Consider the following 21,948-nt stretch of genomic DNA (forward strand, 5'->3'; position numbering starts at 1 on the left):
ATGATATAGGTAGAATGAGGATAGAGTTTCTGCTGAGGGAATATGAACAGCTAGGGGCTAAATTAAAAAGCAGAACCAAAAAGGTAATAATCTCCGGATTACTACCTGAGCCATGAGCTAATTGACACAGGGTCAATAAAATTAAAGAGGTAAATGCGTGGCTCAAAGATTTGTGTGGGAGAAATGGGTTCGAATTCATGGGAGATTGGCGCCAGTACTGGGGAAGGAGGGAGCTGTTCCGATGGGATGGGCTCCACCTGAATCATGCTGGGACCAGAGTCCTGGTGAATTGAATAACTAGGGCTGTAGATAGGACTTTAAACTAAGTAGTGGGGGGGGGAGGGTTCAGTTGCATGGAAAATTCGGAAGTCAAAGTTAAAGGAGAAGGTAGGAGTGCAGGTTAGTGATGAGGCTGATTGTTACCAGAAAATAAAAGGAAGGGACAGAACGTGTGAATGTCATATTGCACCAAGAAATCATACAGGAATAGGGAAATTTGGTAATAGAACAAACTTAAAGGCTTTGTATCTGAATGCACGAAGCATTTGGAATAAAATAAACGAGTTAACAGCGCAAATAGAGACGAATGGGTATGATTTAGTGCCGATTACTGAGACGTGGTTGCAGGGAAACCAGGTTTGGGAATTGAATATCCAAGGATACTCAGTATTTCGGAAAGATAGCAGGAAGGAAATGGAGAAGGTGTAGCATTGTTAGTAAAGGAAGAGATCAGTGCTGTAGTGAGAAATTATATAGGCACTGGAGGTCAAGACGTAGAATCAGTCTGGGTAGAAATAAGAAATAGCAAGGGAAAGAAGTCCTTGGTGGGAGTAATCTATAGTTCCCCAAACAGTAGTTCCGCAGTGGGGCACAGTATAAACCAGGAAATACTGGGGGCTTGTAAGAAAGCTATGGCAATAATCATGGGTGATTTTAATATGCATATAGCCTGGATTAATCTAATTGGCAAAGGTAGCCTCGAGGGAGAGTCCATTGAATGTATTAGATATTGTTTTTTGGAGCAATATGTTGTGGAACCAACCAGGGAGCAGGCTGTTCTAGATTTGGTATTGTGTAATGAGGTGGGATTAATTAATGATCTCATAGTTAAGGATCCTCTAGGGAAGAGTGATCATAGCATGCTAGAATTTCAAATTCAGTTTGAGGGTGAGAAACTGGAGTCCCACATTAGCGTTCTGGAGTTAAACAAAGGTCATTACATTGGCATGAGGACAGATTTGGCCCTAGTGGACTGGGCAGGAAGACTAAAAGGTAGGACAGTTGATGAACAGTGGCAGATGTTTAAGGAGATATTCAATTCCTCCCAACTGAAATATATTTCAGAGAGGAAGAAAGATTCTGAGGAGGGAAAAACATCCATGCCATGGCTAAGCAAGGAAGTTAAGGATAACATAAAGACAAAAACTAAGGCATACCATATTGCAAAGACCAGTGGCAGAATGGAAAATTGGGAAACTTTTAAAGATCAACAAAGGGTTACTAAAAAAGTAATAAAAAGAGCATGGGTAAATTATGAAAGAAAACTAGTGCAAAATATAAAAACGGATAGCAAAGTATTTGAAAAGGAAGAGAGTAGCTAAAGTGAATGTTGGTCCCTTGGAGGATGACACTGGGGAGTTAATAGAGGGGAACACAGAAATGGCAGAGACACTAAATCAATATTCTGCCTCAGTTTTCACAGTGGAGGACACTAGTACCATCCCAATAATAACAGATAATGCAGAGGTTGTAGAAAGAGAGGACATTAGAACAATCATCATCACTAGGGAAAAAGTACTGAGCAAACTATTGGGATTGAAGGAAGACAGGTCCCCAGGGCCTGATGGCCTACATCCTAGGGTCTGAAAGGAAGTGGCAGCAGAGATAATGGATCCATTAGTTATAATATTCCAAACTTCCTTGGATGCGGGAAAGGTTCCAGTGGATTGGAAAAAAGCTAATATAACACCCTTACTCAAAAAGGGAGGGAGGCAGAAAGTAGGAAACTATAGACTAGTTAGTTTAACATCTGTCGTTGGGAAATTGTTAGAATCCATTATTAAGGAAGTAATAACAGGACATTTAGAAAATCAAAACATAATCCATCAAAGTCAGCATGGTTTTATGAAGGATAAATCATCTTTGACTAATTTGCTAGAGTTCTTCGAAGCTGTAACAAGTAAAGTGGATAATGGGAATCCTGCAGCTGTAGTATATCTGGACTCCAGAAGGCATTTGATAAGGTGCCACACAGAAGGTTAATACACAAGGTAAGATCACATGGGGTTAGGGGCAATTTATTCGCTTGGATAGAGGATTGGCTAACCAACAGAAAACAGAGAGTCGGGATAAATGGGTCTTTTTCTGGTTGGCAAGATGTAACTAGTGGGGTGCCACAGGGTTCGGTCCTCGGGCCCCAACTATTTACAATCTATATTAATGACTTGGATGCAAGGATAGAAGGTACTATAGCCAAATTTGCAGATGACACTAAAATAGGTGGGATAGTAAGTTGCAATAAAGAAATAAGAAATTTACAAATGGATATACATAGGTTAGGTGAATGGGCCAAAATTTGGCAGATGGTGTTTAACATGGATAAGTGTGAGGTTATCCATTTTGGTCGGAAGAATAGAAAGGCAAATTATTATCGAAATGGAGAGAAACTTCAGAGTGCGTCGGTGCAGAGGATTCTGGGTGTCCTCGTGCATGAATCACAGAAAGCTAGTATGTAGGTACAGCAGGTAATAAGGAAGGCAAATAGAATTTTGGCATTTATTGTGAAAGGAATAGAATATAAAAGTAGGGAACTGTACAAGGCATTAGTGAGACTGCACCTGGAGTACTGCGTACAGTTTTAGTCCTCTTACTTGAGGAGGGATGTAGTTGCATTGGAGGCTGTTCAGAGGAGGTTCACTAGATTGATTCCAGGGATGAGGGGTTTGTCTTATGAAGAGAGATTGAGCAGTTTAGGCCTTTACTATTTAGAGTTTAGAAGAATGAGAGGAGATCTAATTGAGGGGCAATCCAGAATAAGAGGTCATAATTTTAGGATAAGGAGTAGCAGATTTAAAACAGAGATGAGGAGAAATTACTTCTCTCAAAGGACTGTGAGTCTGTGGAATTTACTACCCCAGAGTGCGGTGGATGCTGGGACATTGAGTAAATTTAAGGAGGAGATAGACAGATTTTTTATTAGTAATGGGTTGAAACATTATGGAGAACGGGCAGGAAAGTGGCGTTGAGGCTGAGAAGAGATCAGCCATGATCATATTGAATGGCGGGGCAGGCTCAAGGGGCTGAATTGCCTACTCCTGCTCCTATTTCTTATGTTCAAATTTTACCATCTGCCATGGTGAGGTTCAAACCTATGTCGCCAGTGCATTAGCATGGGCTTTGGATTACTAGTTCAGTGACATTACCACTACGCCACTGATCCCCACAAGGTGAGTCAACTAAGAAGCAACATTGATAGTTTATGGAGGCATTGAGTCACTACATAATAAAAATGCCTGGAATGAGAAAGACAGCGTAGATTAAAAACAAAAGCGTTGATATTCTGTCCATTGGTCAATGCTGTTCCAAATCCTAGGACAGGGATGATTTAAATACTGGTATGCCATTGAAATGACGACTCATCACTCTGTGATTGTTGAGGGGAAGAGGCCAATCTGAATTAAGACTTCACTGTTCTGAATCATCATTGCTGCTCCTTCTCTGGTGAGCCTCATCTTCAAACAGCAATCAATCTCTCGGGGATTTATTGGTGTTTCAATAAAGCAATGTGAGCTGACACATAAGCCCTATATGGTAAATATGCCTGCTGGTCATATAGGAGGTGTAACTGATGAAATTGCCAGTGAATCGGGGTTATCAATAGACATGCCTCCAAAAGGGGCATTGTGATGAAACAGGAATAGTCCAAGCAAGTACCCCTTCCCCCATAGGAAGCTCAAGTTCAGTCACAATTTCCTGCCCTATCCTCCCCCAGTCCATCCAATTAATCCCCTAGGAGAATATCTATGCTGGAAATACACAGCAGGTTAATCAGCAATTTGTAAAAATAAAAGACAGATTATGATATTTTGGGCATGTACCCCTCATCAGACAGTGTGAATTTGCATTTAGGTACGCAAGAAAAAATGATAAAAACATAAAGAAGCACCCTAAAACTAAGTTTACAACTATGCTTGTACTATTTAAAAAATGTAGAGGCTGCTTACAGCTATAGCCTTGAAACATAATAGAAACATTGATGGCAGTAGTCCAGAAAATGGATATATTTGCATACTAAAATTTTTCTGGAAAAATTGCTTGAATATTAATTTCACAAAACACCTAAAACCACAAATTCATAATGGCACATTTCACCAAATTAATCTGCGCCCTAATTGTATTGACTAGAGGATTCTCCACATGTTCTCCTAATCACATCTTTCTCAGTGCAGAAAAAAATCCAGAATGATACTTGCAATTCTCTCACTTCTGTTGAAAGACAAATGAGCTGCAGCATATCACAGCTTAAACATACCATCCAAAATTGGATCTAAGAAGGATTTTCATGACACTAACTTTTTTTAACAAAAAAAAGTCACTGGAGGTGACCATACTCAACATCATTAAATGACTGTTGCATTAATTCAGACTTGGCTTCTCCGCTACGGTGCACTTAAAAGGGAGTGGTGCAGACTCCCGTTATCAATTTAAAGTTAAGCAATCCAGATTTACATTGTGGCACCATGCAACACAAACATGTTTTTCCTGTGATAAAATTTGAATAAAATTTTTACACCTAATGCAATCAGAATTAAGGAGGAATTCTGCTCATAGACGACACCATATATTAGTGAAACTATCATAAATATTTGGTTCCTATTACCAGACCAAATAAACTACCCTTGCCTTGCAAATTGATATCAGCCATGGTTTCAGCATTGTCTTGGTGCAAGGAATTGAAGTAATTTTTCAAAGCCATGCGCTAGAATTTGATTTTAATTCTTTTTATGTTTTCTCTTCACTGTCTTACTTCTGTTGCACTGCTGTCATAGAATTCAAAACCATTGAATGTGGTAGAAAAGACAGAGGCCCCATATTTCCTTGGCAATTCTACTAGATTCCCACTGGAAAATGACAGGGAGCTGGTTGTGTGCTGTTTCTGGGACTTCTGCTTGTGAGGGATGAAGCTCCCATCTGCCCCTTACAATTAGGACAGTGGGTAGCCTTGGGGTAAAGCCAGTAATAGGGCTTCCCTATACTGGGAGCACCTGCTTCCCAGTTCATTTGGACCCTAGCCCAGGACTGAAGTCTGTTGCACTGAGTAATGTAAGACCTACTGACCATCAGGTGGGCATAAGTAAGCCTCAGCAGGGAAGGGCTGGGGAGAGCAGGGCAAAAGGAGTGCCTAGACCTTTGAAGATAATGGTCATGATTTATTTTTAATATTAACCGAATCAGCCCCTCCCTCATGTATAATGGGTTGAAGGAGAAGGGTCCACATCATGGGGGAGGTGGGCATTGAAGGTTCACTTGTGGTGGAATGTCCACTGGCTGACAGGACCAGTGCTCGAGGGTACCACTGGGTGAAAATCCAGTATAACCTTTGGATTGTATTCCAATGATTTTCAGGGTCAGGGTTCCACTAATTTGTTATTTGCTGGTCCTGGTGTTGTGCCACTCCTAATATGTAAACATAAGTAGATCCGTTTAGTACTTCACATGAAATATTGGCAGTGCAAATATGTTATGCTCTGTTATCCTGCTATGCTAAGAGTTGCATTCTAAGTAGGGAATAATGCAAGATGTGAGTGTGCTACAATACAATAATTAATAAGAGGGGTGCAAACAACACCAACCCCAAGTTGAAAGTTCAAGCTATTTCTGAATATGTCTGAGGCAATGGTTGGGAAAATTGCTTTTCATTCACTCCCTGAACTAAAGGGCAATAACCAGAGGACACGGATTTACAGTCATTTGCAAACAATCAGAGGTGAGATGTGGAGAAAAAATCTTATGCAGCGAGTTGTTCTGATTTGGAATCAACTTCCTGAAAGTGTGGTGGAAGCAGATTTAATAGTAACTTTCAAAAGCAAATTCGATAAATACTTGAAGGGGAAAAATTTGCAGAGCTATGGAGAAAGAGCAGGGGAGTGGGATTAATTGGGTAGCTGTTTTCAAAGTGCTGGCACAGGCACAATGGGCCGAAAGGCCATTCTGTGCTGTATGATTCCTTGCTCTTCTTCAAATAGTACTGTGGGATCTTCTATGTCCTCCTTAGCAGGCAGATAGGGCCTTAGATTAAAATCTCAGCTGAAAGGTAGCACCTGTAACAATGCAACACCCTTTCAATGCCATACTTAGGCAGGTCAGAAAACATCGGCTTGATTTGTAAACCTTGCCGGGACTGGGAGCAGAGGCTGACTGGTGCTAAATATAGCGTTGCCCGTCACTTGCCGGTTCCCTGGCTCCGTCCTGTCCCTGGGCCATTTTCACGGAAGCAGGATGGGGGAGGCTGGCAGGGCTACCCACCTGCATGCAGCAGATAACCGATCAGGCTCATCAAGGGCCTATTAAAGGAGGCCGACAAGGATTTTTCAGTTGGACTCCAGGTTCCCGGAGGTTGGGGGGGGACAGATTAGCTGCCTGGGGGCAGCCCTCCAGTCACAGGCTAGGGGCCAGTGCTCCAGGCAGGCTTAGAGGCCCTCCCTGCCTGCCTGCCTGCCTGGATGAAGCTGCAGGCCGCCCTGTAGAGGGACTTTCATCCAACATCTGGCTGGAAAACTACATTTTTTATTTTACATTTTAAAAAGTTGGAGAGAGAGCGCCTCTATTTTGAAGCACCCTCTCCCCCACTTACCTTTCATTGCCTCTTATTGCAGCTTTCAACCTGGAAGGCCTTCGATTGACCCTCCAACTTCAAGAACCTACCTACCATCCTTAATTGGATGGCGAGCCCACTCTCTGGCCATTAATTGGCCACTCTGGGAAAAGTCACATTGAGTGACTGATTCCCACACGTGTGGGCTTCTGACCCCCTTATGAGCCTGACGACGGGGTTTAGAGTCCCAAACAGGGAGCCAAGAGTGGTGTGCACATACTTGCTTTGCAATCACAAATTCTAGCACTTTGTACAGGAAAGAGGGTTTTGTTGAGGTGGAGCATTAATTAGAGTCGATTAAGGTTTTTGAAGAGAAAGTGATTACACTTCAGTCGGGATTTTATCTGGGCGGCAGGGGTCGCAACCACTGTCTAAAGCACCAGCAAGGCCCACGCCGTCTCCGCTGGGGAAGGCCTGCCAAACAAAGTGCCAATTAGGCACTTAAGTGAAAAGCGGCCGGCCTGCCTGGGAATCCCTGGCAATGGAAGTCCCGCCCTCTGAGAGCCTTCAGCCAATCAGAGGCCAGCAGCTCTTTAACTGAGCAGCACCACTGCGGAGGTGGTGGCTACTGCTGGTACTGGACTCACCGGAGGTGCTGGATCCAGACCACAGGTAAGTCAGGGTGGGAAAGGTTTCGCAGGATAGGGGTCCCGGGGTAGGTGGGTGTGTGTGGGGGGGAAGGGTCGGCAACAAGGGCAGGGGCTTGGCTCTTAGTGGGCACTCCCCCCTTCTTGATGCCAGATCCCTCGTACAGGCACTAAGTTCCTTTGCATGAGGGACCCCACTCCGGAGCCAGCAAGCAACTCGCACAGATTTGCTTGGCATGCTCCCTGTGTGGCGACAGGCCCGCCCACCGCTGGGCTAATTCAGGCGGCAGTGCGATGACGCCCTTAATTGGGTGTCAACTGCCCACTTAAGGGCCTCAATTGGAGGCAGGATGGAAAGGCTGTTCACAGACCTTCCCGCCCCTGACTTAATTTGGGTGGAGATGGAAAGGTGGCGGGTTCCCCCTTGTCACTATCCCACCCGATTATATGCTCTTCCCGCCTCTAAAGTTGCCGAGAGAGACAGCATAAAATTCTCCACTTCATTTCGAAAGAAATGGAACAATGCCAAATATTGAGATATACTAAGGATGTCAGTAATTAAAGAGTTGTGGACAGAAAAGGGTTGAAGAAATAGGCGAAGGGTTTCACAGACAAGGTGCATTGGTGAGAGCAAGGAGTGAGTTGAGGAAATGTTAAGCGTGAGACGGTAGACCAATTGGAAGAAGGTGGGAGCAAGTAATTGAAATTGATGAAGTGTTGTAGGAGGGGTAAAGGCAGAAACAAGTTCACAACCACCTCGGGATTAATTTTAACTTTTGGCGATGGTATATAACAGGTGATATCAGACTTGCCACCCACTATATACTCAACCTGATTTTTCTTTCCATAGCAAAGTAATTTTGCCTTGTGTTTAGAATGTGAAGATAGGAACAAAGAGGGAGAAAGTAGGAGGAAAGGGATGGTTGATAGTGAGGAGAGCTTCGTGTGGCACTTGAGCTATTATTATGATACTCATACGACTTGCCCATAACCAGCATCACTTCAATATAGCAACACGCAATGCGAAGGAAGCATATATAATGAGCGGACAATCAGTTCCCTTGTCGATGTGGAAAATGACCCTGTTTATTTAAACAAGAATTCTATACAGTATATGAGGGTAGCTCTGTTCCACTGAGCAGATTTAAAAATTGCCCCAAAGGTAAAGATCTTCCTTTTAGTAATGACTGCTATATTGTCATTTAGGTTGATGAGAACTAAATCAGCAGATACTGGAGAATTTTTCTGAATAAGTTTTAAAAGACTGTCTTTAAAGGAAAATAATTTAGAAAATATTCAGCCATAAATACACCCTGCTGACCCTTCCTATTTCCCTGTCACATGCAGCTGGCATAGGCAAGCTTATCATCAATCATTTCCAGCTAACAGAAGCAAGATAAGTGTTTTCAGCAGCTGATGTTCATTCAATATCATACACAGTAAGCATATTGAGGCAGCATTCTTTATATTCCATTTAGCTTTGATTACATGGATTGCACTTACTTCCTTACAGTACAATTATACACACACATATATACGCATATATCTACACACGCATAAATATTACATTTTTAGAGTAAATAAAATAGTCAGCAGTGGGTTTCCTCCGGGTGCTCTGGTTTCCTCCCACATGCCAAAGACTTGCAGGTTGATAGGTAAGTTGGCCATTATAAATTGCCCCTAGTATAAGTAGGTGGTAGGGAAATATAGGGACAGGTGGGGATGTGGTAGGAATATGGGATTAGTGTCGGATTAGTATGAATGGGTGGTTGATGGTCGGCACAGACTCGGTGGGCCGAAGGGCCTGTTTCAGTGCTGTATCTCTAAACTAAACTAAACTAAACAGTGTTTTCAAAATCCTATTTTAATGGTTCTTCTATTTCATTATTAAATTTAGCTTTTTAAAAGCTTTAAACCCTGGATGAAATGCAATGCCTGATGTCAAATGGCAGCACTGTTGTATTTCATCCAGGGTCTAAAATCTTTAGTAATAAGAGGACTAACAATGTTCCTTTTGTATGATAAACAGCAGTCCTGATATTTTAATCAAATTTTGTAACTGACTGAATATTGCTAACTTAAATTTTGATATATTAATAGTTGAATCAGTAACAATCTGATGAATATTTCCTTTCATGTTCTAGTTAATTATAGTCGGGATTTGCTAGTTCAAGTTAACAATTAAGAGCTTCCTGATGAGCTTCCCGAGGACACAGTTTCTGTGTCAAGTCATGTGTTTGTACATGTGGCTAAATACTGGTAAATCTCTACACTGGCTTTAAAATCTAGTGTATTCTGCCTGGAGGGAGTCCAAAATAACAGGAAGATTTTCTTCAATTCTTCAGGCTAAAGTCATTGTGGATCCGAGCTGACAGTTAAACAATAAAGTCATACTGTATTTTTAACCAAGCCCTGCAGTATTGAATTCTTCCTTTGTGAACCCTGTGGTTAACAACAACAAAATTATAACATGAACCCTTACAACATACTACAAATGTTATACAACTTGCCGTTTAAATTATATTCTTTGCATTAACTGAGAAATAGGCTGGAATTTTACAGCCCCCAAATGAGCGGGCTGGTGGTGTAAAATTAGTGGGAGGCGGAGTGGTGCCGTTCCCAACCCCCTCCCACCCCGCTGCAATTTTACCCTCGGCAGCCGGATGGCAAAAGCCTCAAGAGCCCTGCCTGGTAAAACCAGGCGGCCTTCTTGTGGGCTGGGAGGTGGGCCCTCCTGATCGGACACCCTGTGCCCCACTGAGGGCTGCCCCCATAGCCCCAATCGCCCCCAACGCACAACACTCCTCCCGCCCCCCCTAACCGACCTCCCTTGCCTTGCTGTGGCCCAGCCAATTGTCCCTGCCGAGGTCCGAACCGCTTCCCTGTCTTCCGGGGCCATCCTTCACTATGCTTGCGATGGTTGGGTGTAGTCCCAGCAGTGGCCACCACTCTCGGTGGCACTGCTGGGACGAAAAATTGCCAGCCTGCTGATTGGCCGGCAGCTCCATTAGGCAGAACTTCCTGCCTCAAGGAGGTGGAAGTCCACCCAAGACCAATTAAGGGCCTGGGGAGCGAAAAATCCCGACCTGGTTCCCCAGGCCCGGCAGAGGCGAGTTCACCACTGACTTTTCGGCCGGTGGGCGGGACCTCCAGCCTAACGAGAAATTACGATCATAAAATTTCTTATTATATTCTGTCCATTACAACAGTGACTACACTTCAGAAAGTACTTCATTGGCTGTAAAGCACTTTGGGATGTCTGATGGACATGAAAGGTGCCATATAAATGCAAGTATCTCCGTTTTATTGATGATGTCCCTACAGCACTATTGAAATTTGAATGAATGCTCCTCAGCCTTTGCTTCATCACATGTAACTACCACATATAAGTGTCAAATTTTGTATCCAGAACTGTAAACAGATATATCTGGGTTTTTTTCAGCTGAATATTTACGGCTGACCATTCTTCTGAAATAAATACCATCTGTCTATCTGACCTAACTGATACTATCTGTATTTTTGCAACACTTTACGGCATGCTTATGGGCCAAAACATTTTAGGATTTAAAATATATAGATTCAAGAATTAATGTAAATAATCTGTAGGCACATGGAAAGTGGAGTTCTGAATCTGGCAATAGTATTTCTGCTTCTGAAGCCGAAGTCTAACAAGATTACAATCTTTTTTTCTTATAGGTTATATAAATAATGTGGTCAAATAAATATCTGCCATAGTTCTTTACATCACTTCAATTTTATTTCTATGGAAAACAAATAGAAAATAGTTTCTAAACCTATTAAAGAATATGGTGAGGATATGAGTCGCAGGGGGGACTAGGCTGAGTGGCTCATGTGGGTAAAGCACTGGTATAGACACAATAGACAAAATGGCTTGTTTCTGTACATAGACATTCAATAATTCTAGATGACATGCCTACAAAACTGCACAGAATATTCTGCACTTTGAAAGTGTGTGACTGCAGTACTGAATAATGAAATAATTACAAATAAAAATTTGTCAACTTAAACCTGGCAGGGTTTATGTCAACATCAACAAAAATGGTAAGTATTTGTTTAAAAGCATGAAGAAGGGACCAAAACTTCATTTCATTATCGACATAAGTTAGACATCAACAAAAAAACTAGACAAGTTATATGGACAACTGGAATAGCATATTATTATCCAAAAGGTGGAAAGGATGTAAGCTTTACTGTTAATATTTCAGTGTGGATTCCCATTAACAAAACTTCTGGTTAAAAGTATGAAATCTTACAAAAGTACAATAATTACTCACTGGAAATTAATTGCAATTTCTGCAGGTATTCCTGACAATTAAACATTCCAGAAAAGATTCAGTTATTCAATGCAGTTGCTGTTTTGAAGTTTACAAGTATAGAAATAGAGATAGAAAGAAAAGAAACAGCTTAAGTTGTATCAAGATATAAATTGTAAAGTGTTTACAAGAAGTACTGTGGCATATGATGTGGTACTTCTGCAGCACAAATTACATTGATTTAATAAGTGAGATCATATTGCTTAATAATAGGGCAAAAATGTCTTGAGGTCTCTTCTGCCTCTTTGGGTAAATGTACCTCTCAATTAATAAAAAGAAAAACTTGCATTTATATAACATCTTTCACAACTTCAGGACATACTAAAGCACTTTACAGCCAAAGAAGTACTTTTGAACTGTAGTCACTGTTGTAACATAGGAAACGCAGCAGCCAATTTGCATTCAGCAAAGTCTCACAATGTGATAATGACCAGATAATCTGCTTGTTTAGTTATGTTGTTTGAGGGTTAAATATTGTCTGGGACAACTCCTCTAGTCTTCTTCGAAATAATGCCATGGGAACATTTACATCCACCTGAGAGGGCAGAAGAAGCCTTGGTTTAATGTCTCATCCGAAAGATGGCACCTCTAACAGTGCAGCACTCCCTCAGAACTGCACCAGAATATCAGCCTAGATTTTGTTTTCAAGCCTCTACAGTCAGACTTGAGCTAACAACCATCTGACTCAGAAGTGAGAGTGCTACCCACGGTGCCACAACTAACACAGTACAATGTGATACTGTGCCACACAGAAACGTGTCAGGTTTGATCTGGAGTCTGCTAAGTGGCTAAACTCAACTGGGGCAACATCTGCTAAGATTGGCATCAATGTCCCTGACTCTTGGTACATCTTCTGCAATCAGGCACATTTCAATTTTCTTTGATGGACTCTCTGTGGTATTTTTGCTATTACTGGGTCACCCACCATGCATTGAGGGGAGGAAATAAAATGGCAGTAGCACCTGTGTCATGTGACTGGCAGATCCTGGGGCTGCAGAGTAAAAATGTTTTTAAATATTGTGCCTTGCCATGTACTAGCAATTGCTTTGCATTCCTGATGTCCAGTGCTCTAAGGCTTAATGGGAGGAAATACGTCATTATATGCCCTCTGTGTATTCAACTTAAACTGTCACATCCTGTTAGCAAATCCCAGAAGTAGCTATGGGGTAATAATTGGGCAGTAGCAAGGCAAAAAATCCAATCCTGACTTCTATTCAGTGAATTCCACTGCAAAGTGTGAGTGTGTGGTCGTCATTTTAATTGAACAGAAGCTGTACTAACTGTGCTTGGGAAAGATGGTGAGAAGATAAGAGAAACACGTTTAGATTTTCGTCCCTAATGCCAGAGTGATGTGTGGGAATTCGTCATGGTGCTGTTCCAATAGTTCCCAATCAGTTACTGCCACTTCAAGGTTTTATCATTAAAAGCCATGAATTATGTCCAACTAAATTTGGGTGGAAGTAGTCAAATGACATAATAATGATGGGATGCTGTAATATGACATGTTTCCCATCATTGCTCCATAGAAACACTGAGCATTAGGAATAGCAACATTTTTCTAGCATTTAGAGTTGGGGTTGGTGAGGAGGGGACTTAAATTTTTAAGTTATTACAAGAAATGGTTCTAGTAAATGATATGCGTCTCCATTTCAGCTGCTCTGAGGGCAGCCAGCCCTGCTCCACTGCTATTGAAATCTGAGGCCTAACTTCCTTTCAAACTCTCCCAAGAAAATGGGAATACTGCAGGAATACACCAAAAATATCATAATGAGATTTACCAAGGGTAATTCATACCTTACATGTGACATCTGAATCATTGCCAGAAATTTTGCCCAAATTGGATAAATTGCTGGTTTAGCTTGGCTGAACCTTTAATAAAAATGGCAGTGCATAAACAGAGAGTGAATTGACCAGACACCTTGGCCGGAATTTTACATTGGGGTGGATGCCCCACCCACCAACTTAAAAGTCGGGGCCGAACCCGCCTCCTCCGGGCCTGGCAGCCATGCAGAGATTTTACCTGGCGCAGGCCCTTAATTGGCCTCGGACAGGACTTCTGCCCTCAGGCAGGAAGTCCTGCCTCCAGGAGCTGCTGGCCAATCAAGGGGCCGGCAGTTCTTCAGTCCCAGCAGCATCACTGGGAGCAGTGGCCACTGCTGGGACTGCACTCATGTAAGTGGGTTTTTGGGGCTCGCTGGGGACAATCGGCTGGTCCCTGGTAAGGGGGGTGGCGGTCAATCTGGAGGGTGGTGGGAGGTGTACTTGTGGGGGTGGCGGGAGCTGCTGGGGTTCCCTCCGTGGGGGCACAGGGTGCCCGATCAGGAGGGCCTCCTCCCTCGGGCCCACAAAGGACACCACCTGGTATTGCAGGGCAGCCTCCATAGCTGAAAAAGAGCCCACCTGTCGCTGTCAATATACCAGCGGCAGCAGGAGAAGGCCCTTAAGTGGCAATTAATTGGCCATTTCAGGGTCTCAATTGGCCTAGGGCGGGTCGACTGTTTGTCACTTCGCCTGCTGCACGTAAAATTGCAGCAGGGGCGGGAAGGTGACAGGAACGGCACCCCCCACCGCCCACACAATTTTACGCCACTCCGCCTCCAGCTTGCTCCTGCGGGTCGGAAAATTGCGGACCTTAGTTAATGGTGTGAAGAAAATAATATAATCAGTTCCAATAGATTAATAACTGATAGCATGTGATTGTGCACTTAAGTATTATTTTTAAATGTCAATTTAAGTTTTAATTATTCAGTTTTAGTTACTTTTCACTGGGACCCATCATTGTCATGAAGGCTGTTCCAGTACTCAAAGTGAACAGGTGCTACCTCTTACATTTTCTAGAAGTGACTAGCCTTTAATTGGAGGGTCCGTATCAGCTCCAACTTTATTTTGCTTCAGCAGTGTCACAGAACAATGTGAAATACATTTTTAAATATACAGTGAGTTACTGTGCAAAAGCAAAACCATTCTAACCCTTGAACTCTTTACCAACAGCCAGATTACTACACTGCAGGCAAATGAGCAATGATTTTAAAAATGTGAAATTATGACAGTTAGTCTCATGCTTTAGAATCTATTCAAGTATTAAATGCAGAGTATGTAATGTAGAATTTTATTGATGAAGACAAAAATGTAATTTTGCAGATTTGTTATTCTAACATTTACTGATTGTAGGGCAGAAAAGTATAAAAGGGATATTTTAGAGCTATTTTTAGGAACAAGGGCCATTTTGAAATTGTGCATACTTGTTCTAGTTAGCTGAGTATGTTCGCAAGATAAAATTACTGATAAATGATACAACAGGCCTGAAGATACTACAGTTACTGATTGCAGTATTCGTAATTGATTATGGATCTGTAGAACTGTACTGTGATTATAGCTGAGCACAGAATGAGAAACAGCACAAGACTCTTAATACTCCTCTTAGGAGTGCTATACTTATCCCATTAAATCCTCGGTACTTTGCCTTGGGGATGCCTTATAGACAGTCTATTATTACAGTGCCCATAGTCAGCCATCTCAAGAGAGCCGGAAGATACTTGGTTGACAGCTGATGATTTTTGCTGTGGCAGTGCCTAGCTGATCTGCAAGGCCAAAAAGGTCCAATTTCTTCTTGATATCTTTATAGCAGTATTTGCATGGGACAGAAAACACTTATTTTCCAGTGCCTGCTTCTGTTCATTGAACAAGAACATTTACAAAGTCATGCTAATATTGGACTTTCTTAGAGTGCTATGCAACCTTAGCTGGATTATATGACCTCTTACAGCAGACTGCAAAGCCAGAATGATTTGTAATGCAAAACGGAATCGACGGCCCAGATACACTGAGGATTAGAGCTCAATATTTGAAAACATCTAAAGGCTCTGAGCAGTATAAGCAGACTGTGATTACTGAAACAATCAATTACACAATGCACTTGCTCCTTGTATCACATACTTTACTTTAATTAAGCAATAATGAACAAGAAGGTCTAAATTAATTGCTAATTAATGCAAGTCATTTTACTACATGCCAGAATTTGTTTGGGCACAAGGTGAGGCCAGGTGGTCAAACAAATCCCAAAGTGCATTCACCAGCACACTTTATTTGTTATTGCTAATTATGGTGTGGCAAACCACAGCATTCATGTGAATAATACAAAATTACACTTTGATTGAGGTAAAATGGCAATAAACCTGATTGGAACAGATCCAAAAATTAATATCCTGTGTTTGTTTTGTTTAAAAATCTACACGGCGTGCAATCTAGCATGAATAGCATTAGGCAATCCACAGTATGATGGCAAACTATTACCAATGTAGCTTCCCACTATAACAATGGCGATGCGTTCAAAGTTATATATCATAGAAACAAAGTAGAATTGATATAATGTTGACATAACTCCTTGAAAAGTAAGAGTAGCCTCTAACTTACTGATTTCCTCCCGATTGTCCATTTGTAACAGTTGCCCAGTATCTTTTTTCAATATCAGGATTTCCACTGTATTACACTATTTGTCTACATGCTTAAGTTACTTTTACAGAATTGTCGGTTATCTCTCATCCAACGCTCCACCAGATTACTTGTTTTGACAAATTATGGCTCATGAATTTCTAATCATAATGGTCAAACTGGTGTCTGGCAATTGTGGTGGCGAGTACTGCGACCCAGCAAATTTCTGATAATGCAACTTAACTCAAAATCCACCAGTTATTACCATTTACATTTATATATTAGAAACTTCTGTAATTATTAACTACAACAGTCTGTCATATATATGGTTAAATCTGTGTTAAAGATCATCTGTGTAAAAGTCAATCTCAACTATAAATTAATGATTCAGACTTGAACTCATATTTGCAGATCACCTGTCTACAAAGACTACCTGAAGACAGTCCCAGAGGTAGTCATTATAGACAGATTTCACTGCATAACTGTTAGGAATTATGAGGTCAGGTGCATTTTAGAATATGCAAGTCCTCTTTTTTATTATTTCATATTTGAACTTACTGTCAACTTTAAACTGCCTTTTCAGTGATTTAAAATGTTTAACTTTGTCCAGTATTCCACATCTATATTTGTATTACTGACATCTTCCAAGATGGATTGTAATTGTGATGAACATCTTAGAATGTCCCTGTATATCTACAAAAGTTTCATTTGTACTTGTTAATGCTATGGCCAATTACGGATTAAGTGAATAAATTACTCATCAGAATTTAATTTACATTTCTGAAAGATATTCAGACTGCCATTATTTAAGTGGCATGAAATTGTATGCAGTTGTCAAATTAGTAATCTATGTTTAACTTACACAAATAACTCATATCAGGTAGGGAAGTACTTGTCGCAGTATATTTTTATTCAAAGAATGGTATTCCCAACAGTCAGAGGCCAGACATACTTTGTGAGCTGTGTTACTGTAGTTAACTACAGAGAAGCCAAAAAAAAAGGATGGCACACATGAATCATAGGGAGGTAGAGAATGAAAATACTTCCCTGATCTATGTGAGGTTTCATGAAGCCTACAACATCACCACAAGGCACATTCAGATCACACTGCTACTGTCAACAGAACCTGAACTCAACCCTCAGCAGAAGCATTGTGCAAAGATATTTGACATAATGAAGGGGTTGCCTAGCTGTGTGGAACTAAAAGCAATTGCTTGGGAATTTTCACTGGCTGAAATAGTTTCAGTGAGCCTGTGAATAAAGGATATATTATTTTCAGTCGGTGTATATTTTTTTAATATTATGAATTATCCAACTGCATAACTCATAAGAACACTGGTGCATTGAATCTACCAGGGGAACAAGGCACCCAATTTTTGATTGAAATAACAGAATGATGTGTAGCAACTTGTTTATTTGAGCAGTCATAAATGTTCTTCAGATAAGGCACTGATGAGAGACAGGATAGTTCACAAGAGAGAAAGCAACAAACCATTTACAATGAATGATTCTCAGAAGAATTGCTACACAGAAATTCAGATAGGAGGCAAAAAGGTGTAAAGTACTAGAAGCTACAGTGTGGAATCCAGATAAGAACATGCAATTGCTCAGAAAGTGATCTTGGCTATGATTGGCAACAAGGTGATGAAGAGCTACTGTAAGGGTCATGGACATGTGACAACAATGCTGAAGAGAGTTGTCGCATAGGACCAGGATAGGATCTGAAGAGAGACAGTATGATTCAGACAAGTGGAAATGGAGCTAGGAACATGTTCTACTTGATGCCTGTCGAGGAAGTAATAGACTTATGAAATCAGGTGTGTGGGACATGGTCTTCAGTAACAAACTGAGTTACGTAGGCACAGTGTTTTATGTGCGTTAATAAATTCAAGCACAATAACAAATGCTAAAAATACATGTCCTTTTCTGAAGTTAAATAAATGTAGATAGAATTGTTCAGTATCAGAGAACTTATTTTCCGGCATCTAATCCTGTCACCTAGTTTAGCATTAAAAAAAAATACTACTGCCTTATGTCTGGTCATTTATGAAGGCAATAATATATTGTTAAAGTATAATCCATTATTTAGGAATCAGTACATGAAAATTAGATGGCAGATCCCAGTCAGTAGATAGCTCACTCTTTGGCTCATTTATCTGAATGGTGAATATCACAAATATCATCATCTACTGGCAACAGTAAATATTGAAGGTTTGGTGATGTTTCTGTCCTCACAGGACATGTAAGACCTTTAAGACTGATAGAGTGATAAAGTAAGAGCACTTCCTGCAGAGACAAGGGCAGTACTTTGCTTGCATTCATTGTCCACATAATGATAATATAGAAATATATACAAACCTCAGATTAAAAAATAATGAAAATACAAAAGTAATCAGCCTCATTACTGGGCTTTAAAGACTATAAAAAATTCAAATGCTTTTGCTCATTCATAATTATTCAGTACCACATCAGTCCTTCTAGACAGTAAGGCATTTCCATTTTCAATGAGATACAAGCTCTCCCTTTTAAACAAAACTTCTAATAGGTATAAATGGAGAACTGAAAAGAATCAGAAGGGCTCCCTGAAGATGTGTCTCCGGCACCATAGTAACCAGACCTTAATCTATTCAGCATCTAAGAACTACCTGAAAGAGGGAAAGGCAAATTCTACACCATCGATTCTTTTATATATATCAGGAGATGAGTGGCTTTCCAGCTGTCTACGGGTATATAAATGTACACAAATCATGTTCATGTGCGTAACTGAGCACAACAAGCAAAATAAGGTAAACAAAAGCTTTTAGAAAATAATAAAAATGTTTAAAGCTGTAACAAAATCATTCGGAAACTAAACTTTGTGCAAATATCAAAGGAAAGGTTAATTACCTTAAATGTATGACTTATACTAACATCATAATTTTGATCAGTTAACATATGATTTTTAGACACTAAAATATACTTTCCAACATTCTAGAGATCAGGAAAGGTTGTGTTGGGTATTCTTTGCCAATGTGCAAGGTCAGAAGAGCATTATGGATAGAATCAGGGATTAAGCCATATTCATGCATAGATACTTAAATTGCCTGGAAAATTCAGTTTGAACTTTTTATAGAATCATAGAATTTAACAGCACAAAAGAAGGCCAATCAGCCCACTGCACCTGTACCAGCTATCCATCTAGTCACATTCCCATGCCCTTCCATGGCCTTTCATTTTTTTTTTACAAATATTTGTCTATTTTCCTTTTCAATCTCACTTTGCTCTGTAACCTAGAATCACAATATTTGTAGAACCATTTCATGGTGTAGTCATTCACAAGCAAAAATAATACATTTCACAATGTTTTTTAATGGACCATTTTATGTCACTAGTTATTTTTCAGTGCCATTGAAAATTGCTAATATACATTTACAAAATAACTTTGTTCAATAATAAACGAAATAATCTTATGGAAACTGTAATTTCATGCTTTTTTAACATGCCATAGTTTAAATGACGAAACTACCATAGCAGTTCTTTACCCCCTGTTAGTTTAATATTGATATTAGTCATTTTCATTATAGCAATGGCTGCAACTACTTATTTTTCCTCTGTTGAGCTGCACGAAGGTTACAACCTCTCCCTCGCACTACCCCCCACACAGTTTAAAGCTAATGAAAATTATGCTACTCCAACACCTTGTAACTTGAGTTACAAAGACCAGTGTCGCAGTAAGATTTTAGTGATGTCTGCACAGTAAACTAGCCACATAAAAAGAAGAAAAAAATGGTGTTTCGAGACTGCAACAAGCAGAATGAAAATTTACAAATCATAAAGAATGTAAGCTGTTGCAACACAGACACAGAAACCCTTTAGAACCAATATCACATTTGTAAAGAATGCCAATTTTGACACTTTTACTTCACAATTGAGAATCCCAGATTCAGTTCAATGGACCATCAGTGAGTGAACACTGCAGCTTTCTCGTGCACTGCAACTAGTCTCCACTAGGCGCCTCTCTTGTTACATGGATTTTGTTTGCTGCGATTTTTGTGCTTACTATCATACTCAGAAACATGAAGCACTGCTGGGAGCTTCCATTTGCAATTGTTCTGTATTGACTGCACATTGAATAATCTTTGATATTTACAAGAAACTCTCGTGTTTTATTCTCACTTTTCAACATTACAACAAAAAGTAGCATTTAAGATTCATTTAAAAATGAGTAATGTTACCCCCTTCTATATCTTGCCTTTACTGCTTTTTCCCTACAATGTTCTCCTTCGTTTGAGAGGATAAAACAGCCTGGACTGTGGACTCCTCACCAACTACCAGCTACACTCCACATCGCCCAAAGTATTGTGGAATTAATGAGCCACAATGTCAGCTGTGGCTCAGTGGTAGCACTCTTGTCTGTCAGAATGTTGTAGGTTTAAGCCTCTCCTGAGATTTGAGTATTAAAAAAAATCAAAGCTGAGGGAGTGCTGCACTGTTGGAGGTGCCATCTTTAGGATGAGATGTTATGCTGAGGTCCTACCTCTCCTCCCAGATGGATATAAAAGATTCTTGTGGCATTAATTTTGACAAAGTAGCAGGGGAGCCCTCCCCAGTGTCCTGGCAAATATTTATCCCACAACTAACATCACTAAAACATCAGATTATATAGTCATTATCTCATTGCAGTTTGCGGGACCTTGCTGTGTACAAATTAGCTGCTGTGCTTCCTACATTACAACAGCGACCACATTGCAAAATAACATAATTGTTTGGGATGTCCCAAGTCTGTGAAAATCATTAGAAAATACAAGTCATTTTTTAAAATAAGTCTTACAGGACTGGAGTAGCCATTTAAATACCATGGCTACAAGAACAGGTCAGAGGCTAGGAATCCTGCGGCGAGTAACTCACCTCCTGACTCCCCAAAGCCTGTCCACCATCTACAAGGCACAAGTCAGGAGTGTGATGGAATACTCTCCACTTGCCTGGATGAATGCAGCTCCAACAACACTCAAGAAGCTCGACACCAGGACAAAGGAGCCCGCTTGATTGGCACCCCATCTACAAACATTCACTCCCTCCACCACCGACGCAGAGTGGCAGCAGTGTGTACCATCTACAAAATGCACTGCAGCAATGCACCAAGACTCCTGAGACAGCACCTTCCAAACCCACGACCTCTACCAACTGGAAGGACAAGGGCAGCAAATGCAGGAGAACACCACCACCTGCAAGTTCCCCTCCAAGTCATACACCATCCTGACTTGGAACTATATCGCCGTTCCTTCACTGTCGCTGGGTCAAAATCCTGGAACTCCCTTCCTAACAGCACTGTGGGTGTACCTACCCCACATGGATTGCAGCAGTTGAAGAGGGCAGCTCACCACCACCTTCTCAAGGGCAATTAGGGATGCGCAATAAATGCTGGCCTGGCCAGTGACGCCCACATCCCATGAATGAATGAAAAAAAAGGACAAAGAATCAGGATTCAGATTGAGTTGGACTTTAGATTCATATTTGAATGGTTAGATACTTCTGATTTTCTGGAAGAATTTGATGTTTGATAATGATGAGGGAGGCCCTTCCCAGATCATCAAAGAAATAAGACATAAAAGTTGTTGACAAGTAACACCCAACATCCTCAACTCATACAATCACAGATGAATACATCTTCCAGGTTTTTAGGGGAACCGTTGTTGAGGGCTGCTCTTCCCCATCTCCCCCTCCCCCAAATTCATCATTAACC

The sequence above is a fragment of the Heterodontus francisci genome, chromosome 18, assembly GCF_036365525.1.
Source record: "Heterodontus francisci isolate sHetFra1 chromosome 18, sHetFra1.hap1, whole genome shotgun sequence".
NCBI lineage: Eukaryota > Metazoa > Chordata > Chondrichthyes > Heterodontiformes > Heterodontidae > Heterodontus > Heterodontus francisci.